The 24822-nt window shown below is 45.1% G+C and overlaps 1 pseudogene; it reads right to left on the reverse strand.

Moving 5' to 3' along the window:
* LOC138077259 (nuclear receptor subfamily 2 group C member 2-like) lies at positions 1–24822 on the reverse strand (annotated as a pseudogene).

The raw sequence follows: 24822 nt of genomic DNA on the forward strand, positions 1-24822 counted from the left end.
CTAGCTCAGGCTGCCGGCCTGCGGGCCCTTCCGCTCGAGCCTGGGCTTCAAATCCCGCGAACGCTTCACCTCCCGATGTCCGCGGGGCGGGAGGTTCAGGCCCCACTGAGCAGAGGAGGAACTCGGAGCGGGGCGCCGGCCGGGCCGGCCCCAGGCCCGAGCTTCTGGCCGCCGACCTAGAAGGACCGGGAGACCCCGCGGCGGGGAGCGCGGCACGACGACCCTGGGGCCGGAAAGCCGCGGCCCCCTCCCCGGAGAAGGCAGCCGGGGCTGGCGGGCGTGAGGCCCGCAGACCCGCCTCTCGCGGGACGTCCGGAACGGTACCTGGGCCACGGCTTCCGCCGCAGCTGTCGCTCTGCTCACACCACGCTCCGCGGGAAGGCCCAGCCGCGCGCGCCGGGACCCCCGGGACCCCAGCCTCAGACCTCGGGGCGCGCCGCCGTCCGCGTTCAAACTCTCCGCCGCGCGCGCCCATTGGCCAGCGGTCACGTGACGCGGCAGCCCGCCCCGGCGTAGGCGAAGCCCCGCCCCCCGGGCGGTGTCGCCTGACGCGATCTCGCGGGGACTGCGCCTTCGCGCGGCCGCGGCCGTTTCCCGCGGGGCGGAGTCTGTGGTCGGGCGCTTTCCGGCCCCCGGCTGTGGGGTTTAGGGGCGGAGCCACCATGACACCTTGAGGGGCGGGGACTTTAGGGAGAGAAAAGCTTCCGGTTTACTGGGCCCACCGCCCATCTTCGAGGTCGAGCGCAAGGGCTCCCTCTGGCGAGCAGAGTCTTCTTCGTGGTTTGCCGGCTGAAGCAGTCAGCCCACTGCGTGGAGGCCGTTGAAGGGGTGGGTGGGGTTCTGCAGGCCAGAGTTCTGGAGTGGGTAGGCCGTTCCCTTCTCCAGGGGTCTTCCCGACCCAAGGATCGGACCCAGGGCTCCCGCATTGCAGGCGGATTCCTTACCTCTGAGCCACCAGGGAAGCTTCAGTTAAAGGGATATGCAAGCGGAAACAGGAGCTTTTGGAGTAGCCGGATTTTGTTAGGGAGGTTGCAGACATCTGAAATATTCAGGTCCAGGTTCTTTCTCTTTGCCTCTCAGAAAATGAGAGTAGCATCTATTGAGTTACCTGCCCAGAAGCCTGGGAAAATCTTCCTGATTATTCATCATCCCTTAGCTTTTTCGTGTCCTATTGGTTACCCAGTCCTGTCAATTCTACTTTCGAAGTATTTCTCAGGTCCACAGTTAGAGCAAAACCAGAAATGAGTGAAGGGACTCTGGCACATACCAGCCAAGAGTTAAACAATGTTGCTTGTTTCTTCAGCGGTTACTGCTAACAAACATTTGTAGCTGGACCAGTCCTTGACAAAGTGGGTTACTCTTTGACTCTGTAGATTATACCCTGCACCTGGCCGCCTTCTCCCCTGTACTCTCTTGTCAGTTCAGTTCACCCGCTCAGTAGTGTCCGACTCTCTTGCTGCTGTTGTTGCTGTTAAGTCGCTTCAGTCGTGTCCGACTCTGTGCGACCCCATAGATGGCAGCCCACCAGGCTCTGCTGTCCCTGGGATTCTCCAGGCAAGAACACTGGAGTGGGTTGCCATTTCCTTCTCCAATACGTGAAAGTGAAAAGTGAAAGTGAAGTCGCTCAGTCCTGTCCGACTCTTAGCGACCCCATGGACTGCAGCCCACCAGGCTCCTCCGTCTTTGGGATTTTCCAGGCAAGAGGACTGGAGTGGGTTGACTCTCTTGTAGCATTCTGTATTTCAGAAAGAAGGTAATGGGCCTATAACTTTAGGGACACCAGTCGCAGTTGCTGAGTTGCCTGATGCTAACTGTGGTGCTTTGAAACTTTGAAAAAAAAAAAAGGGCAGGGCCTTCATGAGAATATTAAAACCTCTCCCTATTCTTAAGAGAGGAGGGCACAATTCTTGAGGCGCTAGACTTCCGCGTTTCCCTTTTGCCTGGGAAAAATACTGAAGCCACTCTTTTCTGTTTCCTTGAAGCTCTGTCTCTGTATTTCTGCTTGGCTTCGGTGGACAGGGAGCCAAGGTTTTAGCAACCAAACCCTATTTTCCATCCCCTAATCCAAGCAACTACCTAATTTCTTTCTATGAACTGCTCTGACTGCAAACTCCATTCTGTTGTCAAGGTGTTTTCTCCAAAAGGTGGGCTCTGACCTTTAACAGATTTAAGCTTTCTTCATGTTAGTGTGACCTTACTACTCACATGGTAATGTCACTGACTGCTTTGTAGCCAATCAGCTACAAACAAGTAAGTTTAATAATTCTACTACTACAAAAAAGTGGAAATGTTAGTAACTAATTACACAAAAATGAACTCATTCATTCATGCTTTATGAACTGAGCTGACTACTGAAAGCTAAGTTTCTAACTACTTCTAGTTTGAAGACTCGTAATTCACCAGAAGAATTGATGCTTTTGGACTGTGGTGTTGGAGAAGACTCTTGAGAGTCCCTTGGACTGCAAGAAAATCCAACTAGTCCATCCTAAAGGAGATCAGTCCTGGGTGTTCATTGGAAGGACTGATGTTGCAGCTGAAGCTCCAGTACTTTGGCCACCTGATGTGAAGAACTGACTCATTTGAAGAGACCCTGATGCTGGGAAAGATTGAGGGCAGGAGGAGAAGGGGATGACGGAGGATGAGATGGTTGGATGGCATCACCCACTCAATGGATGTGGGGTTGAGTAGACTCTGGCAGTTGGTGATAGACAGGGAGGCCTGGTGTGCTGCAGTTCATGGGGTCGCAAAGAGTTGGACATGACTGAGTGACTGAACTGAAGTGAATTCCCAGTTAGTTTCTTAATGAAATATTCATATCAAGTAATGCTGTCTGAATTTTCTTTTGAGAACACTTCTGTGTGCAGGTTCTATATCAGTACCTCTGTGCCTGGGGCCCCAGGGGGTACTTACAGTGCTGAGAGGCCTTTCTGGTTCCTTTGGGACAGAGCTTGCTTTGGACATAGAAGAGCAATGGTGTTCTATAAAATATGAATAACTGAGGAGCATTATTATTTTCTCACTGTTTTCTTGCCACTCTAAAAATGATGTCATAGATGGAAAATGAAAGATAGGACAATTCATGATTTTCTTTCAGTCCATCTCTATTCATTAGTGAGCTGAAGGAAGGAAACTGTGGGTTAGAATGTGCACGTCTAAAGAAATATGCACAGTTTGGTCAGTCTTGTGTGGCGTCTCTACTCTTCTGGTAAGAGTGGAATGCATATGCATGTAGGAGCTGTGGAGTATGAATTGTGTGATTTTGGTGACTCTGCAGATGCAAGTTAGATGCTCTTATCTCTGCATTTGAAACCAGCATTGTACAGTACAACGATGAATGGTAACATTTGTGCTGATGCTTGAAATTTTAAATTTTCCTTTACTTAAAATGATATTATATGTCAAATGAAAATACGCATTGACAAATCGAGGCAGATACTGTGGAAGAAAGGGAGAATCTTTATATACATGGGCTTCCTGGTGGCACAGAGGTTAAAGCATCTGCCTCCAATGCGGGAGACCGGGGTTCGATCCCTGGGTCGGGAAGATCCCCTGGAGGAGGAAATGGTAACACACTCCAGTATTCTTGCCTGGAGAATCCCATGGATGGAGAAGCCTGGTAGGCTACAGTCCACGGAGTTGCAAAGAGTCAGACATGACTGTATACACACACACACACACACACACACACACACACACACACACACTGAACATAGGGGTTTATATATCTTTTTAAATTAGTGGTCTTTTCCTCAAGAAAGTACCAGAAGTGGAATTGCATGATCATATGGTAGTTCTATTTTTAATTTTTTAAGCAATCTCCATACTGTTTTCCATAGTGTCTGCGCCAATTTACTTTCCCACCGACAGTGAAGTGGAACAGGGGCCCCACTCCCTCCACATTCTCACTCGCACTTGTTACTTGTCCTCTGTCTGATGAGAGCCGCTCTGACAGGTGCAAGGTGCCAGCTCACTGTGGCTTTGATCTATTATTTCCCTGATAATTAGCAGTGTTGATCATCTTGTAATGCGTCTGCTGGGCATCTGTATGTCTTCTTTGGGAAAGTGTCTATTCAGGTCTTCGGCCCATTTTTTAATTGGGTTATTATTTTTTTTAATATTGAGTTGTCTGGGTTCTTTGTTTTGGATATTTACTCCTCATCAGATAGATCCTTTGCAGATATCTTCTCCCATCCATTTGTTGTTCAGTCACTACGTTGTGTCTGACTCTTTGCTACCTCACGGACTGCAGCACTCCAGGATCCCCCGTCCTTCAGTGTCTCCTGGAGCTTGCTCACACTCACGTCCATTGAGTTGACGATGCCCTTCAACCGTCTCATCCTCTGTCGCCCCCTTCTCCCCCTGCCTTCACTCTTTCCCCAGCATCAGGGTCTTTTCCACTGAGTCGGCTCTTCACAGCAGGTGGCCAAAGCATTGGCGCTTCAGCACCAGTCCTCCCATTCAGTCGAGCGCATTTTCATTTAGTGTCCTTTGCTGTGCAGAGGTTTTCAGTTTAGTTTTTAGTTTTCAGTTTAGGTTTTCAGATGCAGTCATATTTATTCATTTTTGCTTTTCTTTTTCCTGCCTGAAGGAGATACATTAAAGAAACCGAGACTGATGTCGAACAGTGTGCTGCCTATGTTTTCTTCTAGGAGTGTCAAATCTTACATTTTAAGTCTCCAATCCAGTTTCCATTTATTTTTGTATATGGTATTAAAAAGTCCTCTGTCTCTTTTTGCAATTTTTGCTTGAAGTTTATTTTGTCTGATGTAAGTATAGCTATCCTAACCTTCATGTGGCTTTCATTTGCATGGAATATCTTTTTCCACCCCTTTAATTTGTCATGTATTCAAATTTCACCTTCTTAAAATATGTTTAATGGAATTATGATTGGCTAGACTTGTCTAGAGCTTCCTGGTTCTTTTCACGAATGCTGATACACTTTCTTTTAGGTTAACATGTCTATGAAATGCTAATTAAGAAAATTTATTGAAGTATAGTTGATTTCTAATGCATTAATTTCTCCTATTCAGCAAAGTGACTTAGTTATACAGGCACATATCTTCTTCTCCACATTCTTCTCCATTATGGTCTGTCGCAAGGCATCCAATCCAGCTTCCTGTGCTACACGGTAGGGCCTTGTTCATCCATTCTATAAATGATAGTTTGTATCTGCTAATCCCAGACTCCCAATCCATCCTGCCCACTTGGCAACCACAAGTCTGTTCTCCATACCTGTGTTTGTTTTTGTTTCATAGATAGGTTGATTTGCATCCTATTTTCGATTCCATGTATAAGCAATATCATGATATTTGTTTTTCCTCTGTCTGATTTACTTCACTTAGTTTTATAACCTCTAGGTCCATCCATGTGGTGGCAAATGGCATTATTCCGTTCTTTTTGATGGCTGAGTAATATTCCATTTTATGTATGTACCTCATTTTCTTTATCCATTCATCTCTTGATGGACATTTAGGTTGTTTCCATGTCTTGGCATGGAAGTACTATTGTAAATAGTACTGCTATGAACATAGGGACACCTATGTCTTTTCATATTAGAATTTTATCTGAGTATATGCCCAGGAGTGGGATTGCTGGATCATATGGCAACTCTATTTTTAGTTTTTTGAGGAAACTCCATTCTGCTTTCCATAGTGACTGCATCAATTTACATTCCCACCAACAGTGTAAGAAAGTTCCCTTTTCTCCACACCCTCTCCAATTCTGACACTTTAAAAAATCCATAGTAGGAACATACACAAAACAATTTGAGTTCTGCAGTAATTAATCATAATAGAAAGTGGTTATTCCCCTTATCTCTTTTGTAAAGTATGTTATTCCTTCAAATATCAGGGATTACTTCTTGCTATGGTTGGACTGTTTGTGTTCTCCCCAATTCATAGCTGAAATCCTGATGCTTGATGTGATGGTATTGGGAAACGGGGGTCTCTGGGAGAAGACAGAGCCCTTATGAGTAGGATTAATGTGCTCACAAAAGAGACCCCCAGGGCTCTCTGGTCCTTGCCACCATGTGAGGACATAGCAAGAAGCCTGTCTATGAGCCTGGAAGCTCTCATTAAATGTAGTCTCTGCCATGAGCCTGGATTCCCAGCCTCCAGAACTATGAAAAATAAGCTTCTGTTGTGTATAAGCCCCCCACGAATGTACTGTTTCATTATAGCAGTTTGATTGGACTAACACATTTCAGTGAAATAATTTATAGCACACTGATAGTACTCTACAAATAAAGACGAAAAGGTATACATAGGGCTGTGACAATTAGGTAACAGTTATTTCATAACTAAGAAATCTGACAACTTTATATTATATGGAAATGAATATTGCCAAGTGAGAATCAGAAAATGAATGTTACTAGTCGAGGAAACTAGTAAACACGAGGAAACTGTTAAACTCAAAGGCAGAGCGTGCTCTTGCCCACCTGATACGCCTTCTCTCTTAATGGCTGACCCCTGGTGCTGTGCTGCACTTAGTAGCTCAGCTGTGTCAGGCTCTGCGCCCCCGTGGACTGCAGCCTGCTAGGCTCCTCTGTCCATGGGGATTTGCCAGGCAAGAATAGTGGAGTGGGTTGCCATGCACTGCTCCCAACCCAAGGATCGAACCTAGGTCTCTTGCATTGCAGACGGATTCTTTACCATCTGAACCACCAGGGAAGCTCGACTGAACTTTTCCATTGTTGAAATAACAATGTGCTCAGCTATAAGGAGCTATTAAAATCTCCCTGTCACAGAAATACCTAATGTGAGTGGAAGTCCTTATATGGGAAACTATGTAAATTCTGTAACCTATTTTCTTAAACTTCTATCTTCAGTTCAGTCGCTCAGTCGTGTCCAACTCTTTGAGACCCCATGAATCACAGCACGGCAGGCCTCCCTGTCCATCATCAACTCCCGGAGTTCACCCAAACTCATGTCCATTGAATCAGTGATGCCATCCAGCCATCTTCTCTGTCGTCCCCTTCTCCTCCTGCCCCCAATCCCTCCCAGCATCAGAGTCTTTTCCAATGAGTCAACTCTTCTCATGAGGTGGCCAAAGTATTGGAGTTTCAGCTTTAGCATCATTCCTTCCAAAGAACACTCAGAACTGATGTCCTTTAGAATGGACTGGTTGGATCTCCTTGCAGTCCAAGGGACTCTCAAGAGTCTTCTCCAACACCACAGTTCAAAAGCATCAATTCTTCGGCACTCAGCTTTCTTCACAGTCCAACTTTCACATCTATATATGACTGCTGGAAAAACCATAGCCTTGACTAGATGATCTTTGTTGGCATAGTAATGCCTCTGCTTTTCAATATGCTATCTAAGTTGGTCATAACTTTCCTGCCAAGGAGTAAGCGTCTTTTAATTTCATGGCTGCAATCACCATCTACAGTGATTTTGGAGCTCCCCAAAGATAAAATTTGACACTGTTTCCCCATCTATTTCCCATGAAGTGATGGGACCAGATGCCATGATCTTCATTTTCTGAATGTTGAGCTTTAAGCCAACTTTTTCACTCTCCTCCTTCACTCTCATCAAGAGGCTTTTTAGTTTCTCTTCACTTTCTGCCACGAGGGTGGTGTCATCTGCATATCTGAAGTTATTGATATTTCTCCCAGCAATCTTGATTCCAGCTTGTGCTTCTTCCAGCCCAGCATTTTTCATGATGTACTCTGTATACAAGTTAAATAAGCAGGGTGACAATATCCGGCCTTGACGTACTCCTTTTCCTATTTGGAACCAGTCTGTTGTTCCATGTCCAGTTCTAACTGTTGCTTCCTGACCTGCATATAGGTTTCTCAAGAGGCAGGTCAGGTGGTCTGGTATTCCCATCTCTTTCAGAATTTTCCACAGTTGATTCTGATCCACATAGTCAAAGGCTTTGGCGTCAATAAAGCAGAAACAGATGTTTTTCTGGAAATCTCTTGCTTTTTCAATGATCCAGCAGATGTTGGCAATTTGATCTCTGGTTCCTCTGCCTTTTCTAAAACCAGCTGCAATGGTGCAGGAATGGCCAAGAGGAGCCACCCCACGCCAAACTTCTATCTTCAGAGTGTCTCAATTTCAAACCAGGTAGAGAAAAAAGGGTTTCATCTCTCATGCTGCATTTCATCTTGCTGTAATTACTTGCATCAGTGTCTGTCTTTCCTAAAATGTGTACACTCTCTGAGGACAGGGGCTGACTATATCTTGTTTCACAGTGGAACTCAGAAGAGGCAGAGAACAAATATTTGTTGCATGAATAAATGAATGAACAAATTAATGAATGAACAAACGAATGGATGAAGCGATGACTCTCTGAATTTCGTGTTGAGAAGGATTCTGAGTTATTCTTTCACTTAGGGGAAATAATGTCGTCACCCATTTGTCAGGACTGTCAGAGGCATGTGTCATTTTCATTAGGGGTTTATGTCGTGAGCACAAGTCACTAACATTATGCTATTTTATTGCAAAGCTTGATTTTGTGTTATGTGTTAATGTAATAACCATTAAAGGAATAATAAAAACATTAAAGAAATAAAACTAGTTTGTTTAGTTCAACCTCATTCAAATAGTAGATCTGGGAAATTAAGTGCTTTATTGAAAGTCTCACAGCTGCTTGAAGTGATTGCTTGTATTTTTTTCTCCAACATGTTGCTGCCTCACCTTATTAATCCCATCACCTCCCTAATTTAACTGCCAGTTAGAGTCATATGGCAGTTATTCCAGCACAAGGGAGAGAGAGAAAACAATGTCAGAGATTATTTTGAAATTACATGCGAAGTCCTGAAACTCTGAAACTGAAGTCTCAGTTCCTCTCCTTTTCCAATACCCACTCACTCCAATTTTTGTAAAGTGAAACTAATAGTAAGTGCACAACTTACTATTGATAAGTTTTCCTTTTCACTTTTTAAACTTTCTGAATCACATACACTCAATTCTATCCATTTTTTATGAAAAGCATGGTCATTCAACTTTTGTTTCTGTTACACAAAATATTATAGAGTGTTTACATTTTGGCTTATCCTTAGAAATTTTAATTTCATTTAACGTTGCTACTTTATAATTTCTTTTGGAAACGTTTCATCCAATAAATATGGTCTTTCTTGTCCTACACACCGCTAAAAGACTGTAGAAATGCAGGCTGAGAAAAGGTCAGTTTGTTCTTTCTTTAAATTGCAGTAAGTGTAGTTGATTGACAATGTGTTCGTTTCGGTGTCCAGCAAAGTGATTCAGTTATACATATATATATTCAAAAATTCTTTTCCATTGTAGGTAATCACAAAGTAGTAGTAGTAGTAGTAGTAGTAGTAGTAGTAGTTATATTATATGTATAGTAAGTCGTGAGTGTATGTTAACCCCAAGCTGCTAATTTATCCCTCCATTCCCACCCCAAGGAAAGGTCAGTTTTGACTAAGATGGTACCATGTGTCAGAACCTCAGATATGCAGATGACACCACCCTTATGGTGGAAAGTGAAGAGGAACTAAAAAGCCTCTTGGTGAAAGTGAAAGAGAAGAGTGAAAAAGTTGGCTTAAAGCTCAACATTCAGAAAACGAAGATCATGGCATCTGGTCCCATCACTTCATGGGAAATAGATGGGGAAACAGTGTCAGACTTTATTTTTTGGGGCTCCAAAATCACTGCAGATGGTGACTGCAGCCATGAAATTAAAAGATGCTTACTCCTTGGAAAAAAAGTTATGACCAACCTAGATAGCATATTCAAAAGCAGAGACATTACTTTGCCGACTAAGGTCCATCTAGTCAAGGCTATGGTTTTTCCAGTGGTCATGTATGGATGTGAGAGTTGGACTGTGAAAAAGACTGAGTGCCAAAGAATTGATGCTTTTGAACTGTGGTGTTGGAGAAGACTCTTGAGAGTCCCTTGGACTGCAAGGAGATCCAACCAGTCCATTCTGAAGGAGATCAGCCCTGGGATTCCTTTGGAAGGAATGATGCTAAAACTGAAACTCCAGTACTTTGGACACCTCATGAGAAGAGTTGACTCATTGGAAAAGACTCTGATGCTGGGAGGGATTGGGGGCAGGAAGAGAAGGGGACGACTGAGGATGAGATGGCTGGATGGCATCACCGACTCGATGGACATGAGTCTGAGTGAACTCCGGGAGTTGGTGATGGACAGAGAGGCCTGGCGTGCTGCGATTCATGGGGTCTCAAAGAGTCGGACACGACTGAGTGACTGAACTGAACTGAAAATGAGAAAGAGGCAAACAGCAAAGCAGGTATGACGACCAGAACATGGTGTTTAGAATAGGCAAGCAATACCCACACACTTGTGAAACCCCACACAATTTTTTTGATTATCTATGGGAGTGCTATTATATGAGCATGGCTAGCTATACCATAAAGTATACTGGCCTCATGTGCAATGTGAAATAACAGGAAAAAATGCTGACATTATTTTCCAGCATTGTGTTTTAAATATTGTTTTGCTCAAAGAGAAATGCAGTGTTTCTTAATAATTTCAGACTTTGGTCATGATTTAGTATAAAGTTATAAAATAAAAATAAAATACAGTTGACTCAGGACACTTGTAGATTATCCTATTAAATTGCCTCAGTGGCAGGACATTAAATAGTATATTATTCCTTTTAAGGTGCTCACATGCTTACTTGTTCAGTCGTATCCAACTATTTGCAACCCTATGGACTGTAGCCCGCCAGACTTTCTGTCTATGGGGTTTCCCAGGCAAACATACTGCAGTGGGTTGCCATTTCCTTTTCAAGGGGATCTTCTAGGTCCAGGGATAGAACCCATGTTTCCTGCACTGCAGGCAGATTCTTTACCGCTGAGCCGTTGGGGAAGCGTGGTGGCATCTTAGGGCATACTAAATCGAATTCCAGCCATAAAGGGTCACAGAACTGGAACTGTGAACTGGAAGGGTTGTTAGGTAGTACCTGGTCCACAACCTTCACCTGAGGAACTCTGAAGTAGGCAAGTAAGTGCGTCCCCAAATCTACGAAATTGATTCGAGGGCTAAATATTTAACAGCAATTCTCGTTTTGAACTCTCAAGTTTTTCTTACAATGCCATTTGAGTTATGTAACAACTGTTATCTGTAAAAACCATTTTTTTCTTCCCTCTAGAGATTTAGGAATTCAGTTCTTCGCCGAGGTGTATTAGAGCCTTCTTTTAAATCCTAAAGTTGACTCTTAAGGCCCTAGGTGTTAATCCCTCATGCTCACACCTTGTCCTTTCACAAGCGTAATCTGTTAACCACCGCCAAAGTTTGAGAACTGTAATGTTCTAGAAACTTGGGTTTGAACGTGGGTTTGATCCCTGGGTTGGGAAAAGCCCCCTGAGAAGGGAATGGCCCACTGCAGTATTCTTGCCCAGAGAATTCCAGGGACAGAGGAGCCGGCGGGCTGCAGAGTGGGACAGACTGAGCGACCAACACTTTCACTTTTCACAGTAATTAGAGGCCCTGAAATTGGCTCCATCTCCTCTAAGCGCTTCTTATGCACCCTCCCCCAGCCTCTGGCTCTTCCTCACACCCCAACCCTCCCAGCAAGTCCGTTTGTCGGAATCCTAGGAAGAGTGTGAATGTGGATGAGGACGCTGAGGTTATGACGCCAAGACAACTGCCTTTGCACGGACCCCTGGGTCTGGGAGATTTGTTCATCTCTTCAGCTCACCGAAGCAGCAGTCTTCTCCGGCAACCTCTGCAGGCCCTTCCGGTTCCGCTCTGTGATGGTCACGTGACCCCGAGAGCAGCCCCATAAAGAGCGGAAGTCGGCCTCAGGGCAGGACGCCGACCTCCAGCCCTATAATCATAACTGCGCGTGTGTGCCTTTTGACAGTGGTTGGAAAACCCTGTCAGATTGGAAGAATGGCCCTGTGCCCAGAGGGAATGTAAACTGTCTAACCTAGGATATTGACTGAGACTGTCGGATACTGAAACTCTTTCACCGGGGAACTTGGTAGAAACAGGCACGGACCTTACTGTGCCCCCACGACTCGCCTTCTTTCTCATGTTTATTAGTTCTCTGGGTAGTTCTGATATTCATCAGATTCTTTGTTTCTAGTGGCTAAGTTGAGTCCAGCTCTTTGTGACCCCGTGGAGTGACCTGCCAGGTTCCTCTGTCCGTGAGATTGCCCGGGCAAGAATACTGGAGAGGGTTGCCATGTCTTTCAGGGGATCTTCCCCACCCAGGGATGGAATTCTGCAGGCGTCTTGAATTGCAGGCGAATTCTTTTACCGCTGAGCCACCAGGGAAGCAAGTGCACGTAAATCACCCGCAGGTCTTGTTGAAACGCAGCTTCTGGCTCAGTATATTTGAGATGAGGCCCCAGATTCTGTACTTTTAACAAGTTCTCAGGTGTTGCTTATTTGTCGCTGATCTACGCAGAGCACACTTTGAGGAGCAAAAGTCTAAGACACTGATCGGCAAACACTGCATCGGGATCACCTGGGGAGAGTGAAAATTACCTTCTAGGGCCATCCTCGCATATCTTGATTAGGTGAGTAGAGAGACACGGTGATGCTGAGACACTAGGGATTTTTAAAAGCTTCCAAGTGATTCAGCGAAATCTGAGAACCACTGAGATAAGCCACCGATTCTAGGGCGCCTGGTGACTTTGGCTGCTCACCCTCCTGACCACTTGGGTTCTAAACCCTTTTTGGAGAGTGACCTACCCTCCCACCTCCACCTGGAAACAGGTTTACTCCATTTGAAAGTAGATTAGAGGCATGGTTCTCCTACCACTTAAATTCCACTCCTGGGCATATACCCAGACAAAACTGTAATTAGAAAAGATACCTCATGTACCTCAATGTTCATAGCAACCCTGTTTACAATAGCCAAGACATGGAAGAGACTTAAGTGTCCATCAACAGAGGATTGGCTAAACAAGATGTGGTACATACATACAATGGAATATTCAGTTCAGTCGCTCAGTTGTGTCTGATTCTTTGCGACCCCATGAATTGCAGCACGCCAGGCCTCCCTGTCCATCACCAACTCCTGGAGTTCACTCAGACTCACATCCATTGAGTCAGTGATGGCATCCAGCCATCTCATCCTCTGTCATCCCCTTCTCCTCCTGCCCCCAATCCCTCCCAGCATCAGAGTATTTTCCAATGAGTCAACTCTTCATATGAGGTGGCCAAAGTACTGGAATTTCAGCTTTAGCATCATTCCTTCCATAGAAATCCCAGGGCTGATCTCCTTCAGAATGGACTGGTTGGATCTCCTTGCAGTCTAAGGGACTCTCAAGAGTCTTCTCCAACACCACAGTTCAAAAGCATCAATTCTTTGGCACTCAGCCTTCTTCACAGTCCAACTCACATCCATACGTGACTACTGGAAAAACCATAGCCTTGACTAGATGGACCTTAGTCGGCAAAGTAATGGAATATTACTCAGTCATAAAAAGAATGAAAATTTTTGCAGCAATATGGATGAACCTAGAGATGATCGTACTAAGTCAGGCAGAGAAAGGCAAACACCATAGGATATCCCTTATATGTGGAATCTAAAATACAAATACAGGTGTCTGAGAGCTTATTGGTTAAAAATGCCAGAGTAGAAAGGCGCGTGCTCATCTCTTCCTGAGAAAGCACCCAAATCGCAACTAGCTGTTGAACAACCATGGACAGGAGGACGCTGGGATGCCGCCCGTCCAGAGGCAAAGGAGAGGCTGCCTCCAGGCGGTAGGAGGGGCACAGTCATCATAAGGCCAACCCCTGTCCCGACAAGTGGCAGCTCACAAGCCGAAGAACAACGACTGCAAAGACGTCCGTCCACTGCTGTGAAGGTTCTGAGACCCACGTCAGGTTTTCCAGCCTGGGCATACAGGCAAAGGGACTAGGAGCCCCCAAGAAATCTGACGTTGAAGGCCACTGGGGTTGGATTACAGGACTGGAGGAAATGAGACTCCACCCTTGGAGGGTACACACAAAAGCTTGGGCTCACCAGGACCCAAGGGGAAAGGAGCAGTAACCCCACAGGAGACTGAACCCGACATACCTGCTGGTGTTGGAGAGTCTCCTGAAGAGGCGTGGGTTGGCGGTGGCTTGCCACACGAGTGTAGGTGCTGGCAGCTGCAGACCTGGGAGCTGCCCACTCGTGGGAACCCCACGGGCGGATGCCGTCAGCCCTCCCATGGAGCCTGTAGACTTGGCAGGGTCGCCTCAGGTCAGACCAGCAAGATAGGGTGCAAAGGAGTTTATTCACAAAGCAGACACAGGCCCACAGAGGAGGAGAACAGACTTGTGCTTTCGAAGGGGAAGGGGTGGTGGGGAAGGGTTGGAGTGGGAGTTTGGGGTTAGCAGATGCAAACTGTTATATGTGTGCTGTGCTAAATCACTCTGTCATGTCTGACTCTTTGCAGCCCTATGGACTGTAGCTGCCAGGCTCCTCTGGCCATGGGATTCTCCAGGCAAGAGTACTGGAGTGGGTTGCCTTGCCCTCATCCAGGGGATCTTCCAAACCCAGGTAACAAACTCATGTGTCTTATGTCCCTGCATTGGCAAGAAGGTTGTTTACCACTAGCACCATCTGCTGCTGCTGCTGCTAAGTCACTTCAGTCATGTCTGACTCTGTGCGACCCCATAGACGGCAGCCCACCAGGCTCCCCTGTCCCTAGGGTTCTCTAGGCAAGAACACTGGAGTGGGCCTAACACCATCTGAGAAGCCCTCAACTATTTTATATAGAAAATGGATCAACAAGGTCCTACTGTATAGCACAGGAAACTATGTTCAGTACCCTGTGACAAATCTTAACAGAAAAGGATATGGAAAAGGATGTGTGTATGTATAACGAATAGCTGAGCCACTTTGCTGTACAGCAGAAATTAACACAACATTGTAAATCGAAAGTGAAAGTTGGTCAGTCGTGTCCAACTCTTTCCAAACCCATGAACTGTAGCCCACCGGACTCCTCTGTGCATGGTGTTCTCCAGACAAGAATAGTGGAGTGGGTTGCCATTCTCTTCTCCACAGGATCTTCCCAACCCAGGGATCGAACACAGGTCTCCCACATTGCAGGCAGATTCTTTACCATCTGAGCCACCAAGTAGAGCAGAAATGAACACAACATTGGAAAACAGCTGTACTTCAACAAAATTTTTTAAAAACCTTATGTATTTTGTAGGAAAAAAATGACCCCTTACATGCTTTAGCACAATGATCAAAATCAGAAAATTTTACACTCATACAATACTGTTACCTAATCTACAACCTGTATGCAAATTTCATCAATTATTGCATTAACATTTTTTATAGATACAGATTTTCTCCAGTTCTTAACCCATCCAGAAGCGCTGTTAGTTTGTTCCTCAAGACCCAGTTCGATTCTAACCCCTTTGCTATTTTAAAGCCAGAGCAAGATGGCTGTCATCAGTTCCCAAAGTGACAAAAGACAAAGTTAATAGGGTTTTTTGCCTTTTAAAATATAGCTTTATCTGTGTTATTTTGACCACTTTTTATCAAGGCCTTCACACATTAAAGAGGCCACAAATAACTTTTCTTTCACTTCTGTTCCAGCCAACATTTCCTCCTGTAATGACTGTGTTTGCATACAGGACTCTTCAGTTGGCGCCAAAATGGGTGGATCTCTCCTATTTGCTTCTCAAATAGCACGTGCGCTGGATGCCTAAAGCGTGATCCATAAACGGAGATACTGATAAACTGTACTTCATCAAAACAGAAAACTCTGGCCCTGTGAAAGATCCTGCTAAAAGGATTTTTAAAAGCTACTGACTGGGAGAAATATGTTTACAAACCACTCATGATTGACTGAATCATGGCTACTTAAAAATATCAAGTCCTGATGCCTGGAACTTGTAAATGTTATTTTGTTTGGGAAAAGGGTCTTTGTTGATGTAATTAAACTAAGGCTTTTGAGATGAGATTATTTAGGTTATCCAGGTGGGCCCTAAATGCTAACACAATTTTCCTTGTAAGAAAAAGTCTGAGGGAAATTTGACAGATGCATACAGAGAAGAGACGCCGGCATGAAGATGGGGGCAGAGACTGCAGTGGTGCAGCCACCAGGGAAACACCCAGAGGAGAAGAGCAGGAGAGGACAGGGCAGAGAGAGCAGGGGCCAGCAGCGGGAGGAGGCGGGAGGCGGCCTTTCTCCAGAGGGTGAGCAGCCCTGCTGATGGCTTCCCATTGAGCGTCACGTCTCCAGAGCTGCCAGGGAGTACATTTCCATTGTTTTAAGACACACTTTTGCTGGTGATTTGCTCCAGCAGCGTTGGGGAGCTGATATAACATCTATCCGACAAAGGACTAGTGTTTTGTTTTTTAATTCTTCAATGTTTCATTGGCTTCTAGTTGATTAACAATGCTGTGCTTCAGGTGTATAACAAAGTGGATCAGTTATACGTATATCCCCTCTTTTTCACGTCATTTTCCCATACAGGTTATTGCAGAAAATTGAGCAGAGCCCTTGTGTCGCACAGTAGAAGGACTAGTATTTTAAACAACGAAAGAGCATCACGAACTCAACAGTGAGATATAGTCTGATAAGAATGAGCAAAAACATATACAGACATTTCACTGACAAGGATAAACAGATGGCAGAGAAGCACAGAAAAGGGTGTTTAACAAGACTATCCATCAAGGAAATGCACATTGAAGCAAAAAATGGTGCAAATGTATTTACAAAATAGAGTTACAGATACAGGAAACAAATGTGTGGTTGCTAGGAGGAAAGGGGGAGGGACACACTGGGAGCTTGGGACTGGCGGAAGCACGCTACTGTCTGTAGCAGTGCACGTGCTACACGTGCTGCTGACACAGGAAACCACTTGGATGGATCACCGAGAAAGTATGGTGCGTGAAAAGAGTTAGTCCCGAAAGGTTACCTCGTGTATGACCTTAACTTTCAGTTCAGTTCAGTTCACTCATTCAGTCGTGTCCAACTCTCTGTGACCCCATGAATCGCAGCACGCCAGGCCTCCCTGTCCATCACCATCTCCCGGAGTTCAGTCAGACTCACGTCCATCGAGTGAGTGATGCCATCCAGCCATCTCATCCTCGGTCGTCCCCTTCTCCTCCTGCCCCCAATCCCTCCCAGCATCAGAGTCTTTTCCAATGAGACAGGTCTTCGCATAAGGTGTCCAAAGTACTGGAGTTTCAGCTTTAGCGTCATTTTTAACTTAGGAAGCATTGTTTAAATAGCAGAATTTTGAAATAGAAGGCAAACTAGCGATTGCCACTAAACAGAAAAGAGGATTGGGAGGGGTGGGAAGAAGGCAGGCGTGATTATAAAAGCACAACATGAAGGGTCCTCATGATTTGCCTTTTTTTCCTTAAAAAATTAATAACTTTATTAAGTTATAATTCACATACCATAAATTCACCCATTTACAATGTATACAGATCAGTGTTTTTTAAGATATTCACAAATATTTGCAATGATTCTCACAATCAATTTTAGAACATTTTTGTCATTCTGAAAAATCAACCCTGATAACTACTAAAAGTCATTCCCTCCTTTCCAGCCACCCTGCCCATGGTCATAGGCAAACCCTAATAGATTTTCTGTCTCTCTATATTAGGAAACTATGGTCCCACAGGTGCAGGGCAGCTAAACCTGTGCGCTCTGGAGCCTGGGCTGCAACCACTCAGCCTGTGTGCCACACTAGAGAATCTGTGTGCAACAGTGAAAGATTACACGTGATGCAGCGAAGACCTTGTGTGCCACAGCTAAGACCCAACACGACAAAATAAAGAAAGACAAGCCATCAGCATGCAAGGCGGCAGGAACACACAGAGCTGCACAGAAAGAGTTGCACCACCCAGGTGACCACGACCGTGTGCTCACTTGCCTGGAGCCAGACATCCTGGAAGGCGGAGTCGGGGGCCTTAAGAAGCTTCTCTACCAACAAAGCTAGTGGAGGTGGTATGCCGGGGTCCAGCCCCGGTGGATCCAGGGTGATTCGAAGGTGGGGACGGAGTCAGTGTCCTTGGAAATACCTTATTTAATTACAGATAGAGAGAGATTAGAAAATTAGCAGAGAAAGAGAGGCTGAATGACTTGGTTTACATGGAATACCAATCACCACCTACGTAGGCCGCAGGTGTCTTCCTGTTCTCCCGAAGGAGAGGAGGCACTGAGGCACCCCCCGCCCGTGGTCTGATCTTAGAAGCCCAGGCAAAATTAGCAGGCTTGGTGGGTACCCATGCACCAGATGGGAATTCGGCCAGAAAATAGTAGGAGAGAAAAAGAGGCTGAATAATTCGGTTTACGTGGGATGCCAATAAAATTCCAAGACAAGGAATTTGCACCATCTACGTTGGGCCACTGGCGCCACTTGAATATTGGAAGGTGCCCCTCCTTCGGCTCCTTCTCGCGTGGGCTTGAAAACCGGGGCAAGTAAGTAGACGTGGTGAGCACCCACACTCCAGATGGGAATTCAGCCAGAAAAACGGGGAGCAAGAAGGAACGACATGGGGGAATCAGTCTTTGTGGAAACTGATCTGATTTCTTTATTTTTCGGTTTGCTTATATACCTTTTGTAACACATAGGGATGAATACAGAGTCACGCAGGGGTCAGCAGTCCTGACCTTTATCAAAATCAGGTGCCTTACATAAACAAAGATCTTAGGGGCTTTACATCATCTTCTGGCCATGAGGCCTGCTGACATTTTATGACCCTTTCTTTCTGATAATCAAAAAACTTATTTTTTCCAAGGGTGTTTTTTCTTAAACCAGGCACCACCCTCCAAATAAAGTTGCATTCCTATAGGATGAGGGTGTAGTGAGTTACAATCAAGAAAGGAATTTATTTAACCCAAGGTTAACATGATTAATCTTAAAGGTTAATACTTATTTCTCCTATATGTTAGTTATATTCATTATAAGGGCAGGGAATATGGAGATTTAGCAGCAAACATCAGCCCAACAAATGAAAAACCTTTCACCAATGTTCCCCTTAAGATCTATTTAGTCTTAAGATAGTTATATTTTTACATAGCAAAGACAGTGATTTATAACAAAGTACAGTGATCTATTACAAAAGAGAAAATTCATTAGCTCAAAAAGTCTAGTATTGCTCACCTTAAAAACTACTCTATTTCCTTTTCTATATTCCAAATACATTGATTAATATATTCCCAGGTGCCTAAGGATATGGAGGCCTGGCGGCAATCATTGACTCAACAATGAGAAAAGCCCTATGCTAATTAAGACTCTCAAAATTCTCTGTGCTGTTTATGGTTGAGAGGTAGTAAACAGTCATGTGCGTAGTGGCAGGAGTATGGATAATCCTGTCCACAAGCTAGTCTGCCAGCAGAGAGGTTTGACCTGAGACACCCTTGTCACACTCAGGGCAGGGAATTAGCAGCAATTATTGGCACAACAAATGAAGAACCCTTCACCAATATAATTTCTAACCAACCCACTATACTAACAATCTCTAACTCCCCCAAAGAATTTGCCTTTAGTAAGTCTAAAACATCTCGTGCCTCTCAGGTTGGGAGGCTGTAAACAATCACATGTGGCCGGACGAACCTATACAGGTGGGCTAGATAACCTTCAGAGGAGTCCGTAAGCTGAAACACTCTTGTTACGCCCAGGAATTTTTATTGCCTTGGAGCCGCACGTTAACTCCTTCTCTGAGAGAACCGGTGGGGAACAGCCCCCCATAAAGTCAGAGGTGTAGGCGAGAGCACGGAACAGTACAGTAGATAGGCTCTGGTTTGGGGGTAGATGCTCGGGAACGGGGGGTTTTCCGAGGCTTGATCACGCCTTTGCGTATGCCAAGCCTCCTTCCTCATGACCTTTGCCAAGGGCGGAGTTCCTCACACTGGCCCCCGGCAGTGGTAGGATTCCAGCTGAGCTATTTCAAATCCTAAAAGATAATGCTGTGAAAGTGCTGCGTTCAATATACCAACAAATTTGGAAAACTCAGCAGTGGCCACAGGACTCAAAAAGGTCAGTTTTCATTCCATTATCACAAAGAAGGGCAATGCCAAAGAATGCTCAAACTACCACACAATTGCACTCATCTCACATGCTAGCATAGTAATACTCAAAATTCTCCAAGCAAGGGTTCAACAGTACATGAACCATGAACTTCCAGATGTTCAAGCTGGATTGGGAAAAGGCAGAAGAACCAGAGATCAAATTGCCAACATCTGCTCAATCATTAAAAAGCTACAGAATTCCAGAAAAGTATCTACTTCTGCTTTATTGATTATGCCAAAGCCTTTGTGTAGATCACAACAAACTGGGAAATTCTTCAAGAGGTGGGAATGCCAGACCATCTTACCTGCCTCCTGAGAAATGTGTATGCAGGTCAAGAAGCAACAGTTAGAACCAGACATGGAACAACAGACTGGTTCCAAATCGGGAAAGGAATACATTAAGACTGTATATTGTCACCTTGCTTATTTAACTTATATGCAGAGTACATCATGCGAAACGCTGGGCTGGATGAAGCACAAGCTAGAATCAAGATTGCCGGGAGAAATATCAATAACCTCAGATATGCAGATGACACCACCCTTATGGCAGAAAGTGAAGAGGAGCTAAAACCTGTTGATGAAAGTGAAAGAGGAGAGTGAAAAAGCTGGCTTAAAACTCAACATTCAGAAAACGAAGATCATGGCCTCCGGTCCCATCACTTCATGGGAAATAGATGGGGAAACAGTGGAAACAGTGTCAGACTTTATTTTCTTGGGCTCCAAATGCACTGCAGATGGTGACTGCAGCCATGAAATTAAAAGATGCTTGCTCCTTGGAAGAAAAGCTATGACCAACCTAGATAGCATATTAAAAAGCAGACACATTACTTTGCCAACAAAGGTCCGTCTAGGCAAAGCTATGATTTTTCCTGTGGTCATGTATGGATGTGAGTGTTGGACTACAAAGAAAGCTCTGCACCGAAGGGTTGATGCTTTTGAACTGTGGTGTTGGAGAAGACTCTTGAGAGTCCCTTGGACTGCAAGGTGATTCAACTGATCCATTCTAAAGGAACTCAGTCCTGAATATTCATTGGAAGGACTGATGCTGAAACTCCAATACTTTGGCCACCTGATGGGAAGAACAGATTCACTGGAAAAGACCCTGATGGTGGGAAAGATTGAAGGCAGGAGGAGAAGGGGATGACAGAGGATAAGATGGTTGGATGGCATCACCGACTCAACAGACACGAGTTTGAGCAAGTTGGTGATGGACAGGGAAGCCTTGTGTGCTGCAGTCCATGGGGTCACAAAGATTCAGACATGACTGAGCGATTGAGCCGAAGCATGCCAGAGTTTTAGTGTAATTTTACATACTTTCCTTATTTCAACTTGTAGTATTGATTTTTATTTCCACTAAATACTCAATCATAATGGCAAGGTAAGTGAAAATTTGGAAAGTAGGAATAATTTTAGGGGCAGTACTTTAAAAAATGTATCTACATGTTTGAATACAGTCTAATTAACATAATAAGTAAATGCATAGGTTATCTAACTACTTGACATTTTAAAATCAGATCTTGTCCAAAAAATTTTATTTTTGCTAAAGACAGCTATTCTTAATAAGCAATAACTGCTTTCTTAAATATAATGAGAAAACCATCACAAACTATTCATGCAAATTATTATAATAAGTATGAGGCAAAGGGCTTATAATCCTTTGGCTTTATTCTTCTTTGGAAGAGGTCAGGATAATATTGGCTTGAATTCTGTCATCTACTTACTTTACTGTGTTCTTAACACTATTCATAAAACTTCTTAGGTGACAAGTTGAGCATCTTAAAAGGTGTTTAAAAAATGAATTGGAATTTACCATGGAATATAAGGATTCTTTGGGCTTCACTGGGCTTCAGTGGTAAAGAAGACACGGGTTCTATCCCTGGGCCAGGAAGATTCCCTGGAGAAGGAAATGGCAACCCACTCCAGTATTCTTGCCTGGGAAATCCCATGGACAGAGGAGCCTGGTGGGCTACAGTCCCTGGGGTCCCAAAAGAGTCGGACACAACTTAGCAACTAAACAGCAGTAACAACAAAGAAGGCTTCTTTGTTTTTCAAGAGACTTATCTTGAAAGTTTTCTTTAATACTAGTCTCTGACATTATAAAATTTTTGGTTTTTGTGCTTTGACAATTTCTAAATACAAACTGAGTTAAAAGATTGTTACAAAAATCTGCTGCTTCATCAGAAGGCATTGGAACGTTTCTTACAGCAGAAGAGAATCCTAGTAGTCTTCTAGTTGCTAACGTGTGAACCGTAACAAGTAAGAAGAGACCGGGTGGAAAATGACTAACATACTGGAAATGTTTGCATGTACAGAAATGCCACTACTTTATTTTCTCTGTATCTGAGCAGCCCCGGGAGGACCCCTGTGCTTCTCATCCTCAGCAGGTGTGTGGTGTGCTCTGTACATGGGCATCAGTGATCCGGCTGTTATGCTCGGCCATCTGCTTAAGGATATGGGGGATTATGCTGTCCATGGAAGCATTGCTCATGTGACCAGCAGTAAAAGGCATTCTTTGGTTATGTTAGCGTTCATCAGCCTGAGTGCCTGCAGGCTGTTTGAGGATCTGGGCCAGTCAGTAGGTGTCTTCTAAGTAGGTTTTCTGAACACAATCCTCCAACTCCATCTACACCTTTCTTCTAATCTTAAAATCTGGCTTGTGCTGGCCAAATCTGGATTAGTTCAGTCACTCAGTTGTATCTGACTCTTTGCAACCTCGGACTGCAGCACACCAGGCCTCCCTGTCCATCACCAACTCCCGGAGCCAACTCAAACTCATGTCCATCGGGTCAATGATGCCATCCAACCATCTCATCCTCTGTTGTCCCCTTCTCCTCGCACCTTCAATCTTTCCCAGCATCAGGGTCTTTTCCAGTGAGTCAGTTCTTTGCATCAGGTGGCCAAAGTATTGAGGCTTCAGCATCAGTTCTTTCAATGAATATTCAGGACTGATTTCCTTCAGGATTGACTGGTTTGATCTCCTTGCAGTCCAAGGGACTCAAAGAGTTTTCTCCAACACCGCAGTTTGAAAGCATCAACTCTTCAGTGCTCAGCTTTAATTATAGTCAGACTCTCACATCCATACATGACTACTGGGAAAACCATAGCTTTGACTAGACGGACCTTTGTTGATAAAGCAATGTCTCTGATTTTTAATATGCTGTCTGGTTTGGTTATAGCTTTTCTTCCAAGGAGCAAGCGTCTTTTAATTTCATGGCTGAAGTCACCATCTGCAGTGTGTTTGGAGCCCAAGAAAATAAAGTCTCTCACTCTTTCCATTGTTTCCCCATCTGTTTGCCATGAAGTGATGGGACCGGATGCCATGATCTTCGTTTTTGAATGCTGGATTCAAAAGCCTGGATGCTGGGGACTAAAGATAGCTATAGCTTTAGGATGCTCATACTCATAGCTGTCTATCCCCAGCTTTGCTCTTCTGTTACACGACTCCTGAAACTTCCAGGTGTGCTCCACGACTGACTTTGTCCACTTGCCAGAAGGGTTATCTTCCTGGATATTGTTCTGCAGCTGATTGACCATGGCCACAGGGCAGTGGGAGGCTTATGTTCTGGGCCAGGCCAAGGCTGGAGAGCTCATTTGAGCAGGCTTGCACCAGGCTGGTTCGGCAATCCTGCCCAAGTGCCTGAAGAGCTAGGCTTAACCTGGCTCAGTGCATGGAGAGGAAACACGGGCATAAGTAGCCCTGAGAGGCAGTGCGTGTCGAGGCGCTATGGAATCGGGCTGGCCACAGGATGTGAATGCCAGAAAGAAGGAGGGCTTGGGACCCAGTGATGAGTGTGGACTGGTCTCTAATGATGACATAGATGTTCCCTCCTCTGCTGGTATCTGTCTCACCTGCCAGGCTTGGAGGTGAGGAGCTGTCTGAGGTTTTCAGTGTTTTAGCTAAAGTATCACATGCCAGAGTAATCTCACTTGCCTACTGATGCTCCTGGGGTATTTCTGAAGCATCACCACTGATAAGGGATTCACTTCAGTTGACAAAGGAGGTTACTTCATTTGCCAGTGTGCTCAGATCTGGCTTGTTTCAGCCTTGGAATCCACGGTTAGGAGAAGGGTACCATCCTCATGTATGAAGAGTTGCACCCAGTTCACAAGCATCCTGGATCAAGACCTGTTTGTCTTGTTCCCCTTTATCTGCCTTGAGTGTGGGAGCGGCTATCAGAAGATTTCTCAGATCCTTCTGGGTAAAGGTTTTTCTCAGTTGCAGCAGCACAATTGCTTGGTTTCTCCCTTTGCACCTCAAAGTGCTTCTGTTCACCAGTCCCAAACTCTTAACTTATCCCTTCCCCTTCGGTCACCATAAGTTTGTCTGTGAGTCTGGGAACTTTGATCTTGCACATCTGCAGAGCAGCGTTCATGGGTGATGCTTGTGGTTCATTCCCTGTATGTGGGCAAAGTGTAATTTCCTGCACATGGCTTTCTTCTTCAGATTCTAAGTGTAGAACAGATTACTCAGCAAGGTCTTGTACACAGTAGATCTGTGACAGAGTTTAGGGACAATTTGACTGTTGATAGATATTTCATTAAATGGCTGTCAGTGTCTGAGGGCTGTTGCTGTGGGGAGACATGCCACAGTGCTATTCAAGAACCTTATTTCAGGGACTTCCCTGGTGGCCCAGTGGTTAGGAACCTGCCTGCCAGTGCGGGGGGCATGGGCTCAGTCCCTGGTCTGGGAAGATCCCACATGCCCCAGAACAGCCAAGCCCGTGCGCCACGGCTGTTGCGCCTGTGCTTCAGAGCCCGGGAGCCACAACTGCTGAGCCCTCGCGCTGCACCTCCTGAAGCCTGGGCTCCACCTCCTGAAGCCTGGGCTCCACCTCCTGAAGCCTCAGCTCCACCTTCTGAAGCCTGGGCACCACACCAAGAATGGCCCCTGCTCGCTGCACCAT

Source organism: Capricornis sumatraensis, chromosome 1, assembly GCF_032405125.1.
Source record: "Capricornis sumatraensis isolate serow.1 chromosome 1, serow.2, whole genome shotgun sequence".
In the NCBI taxonomy this organism is placed as follows: Eukaryota; Metazoa; Chordata; class Mammalia; order Artiodactyla; family Bovidae; genus Capricornis; species Capricornis sumatraensis.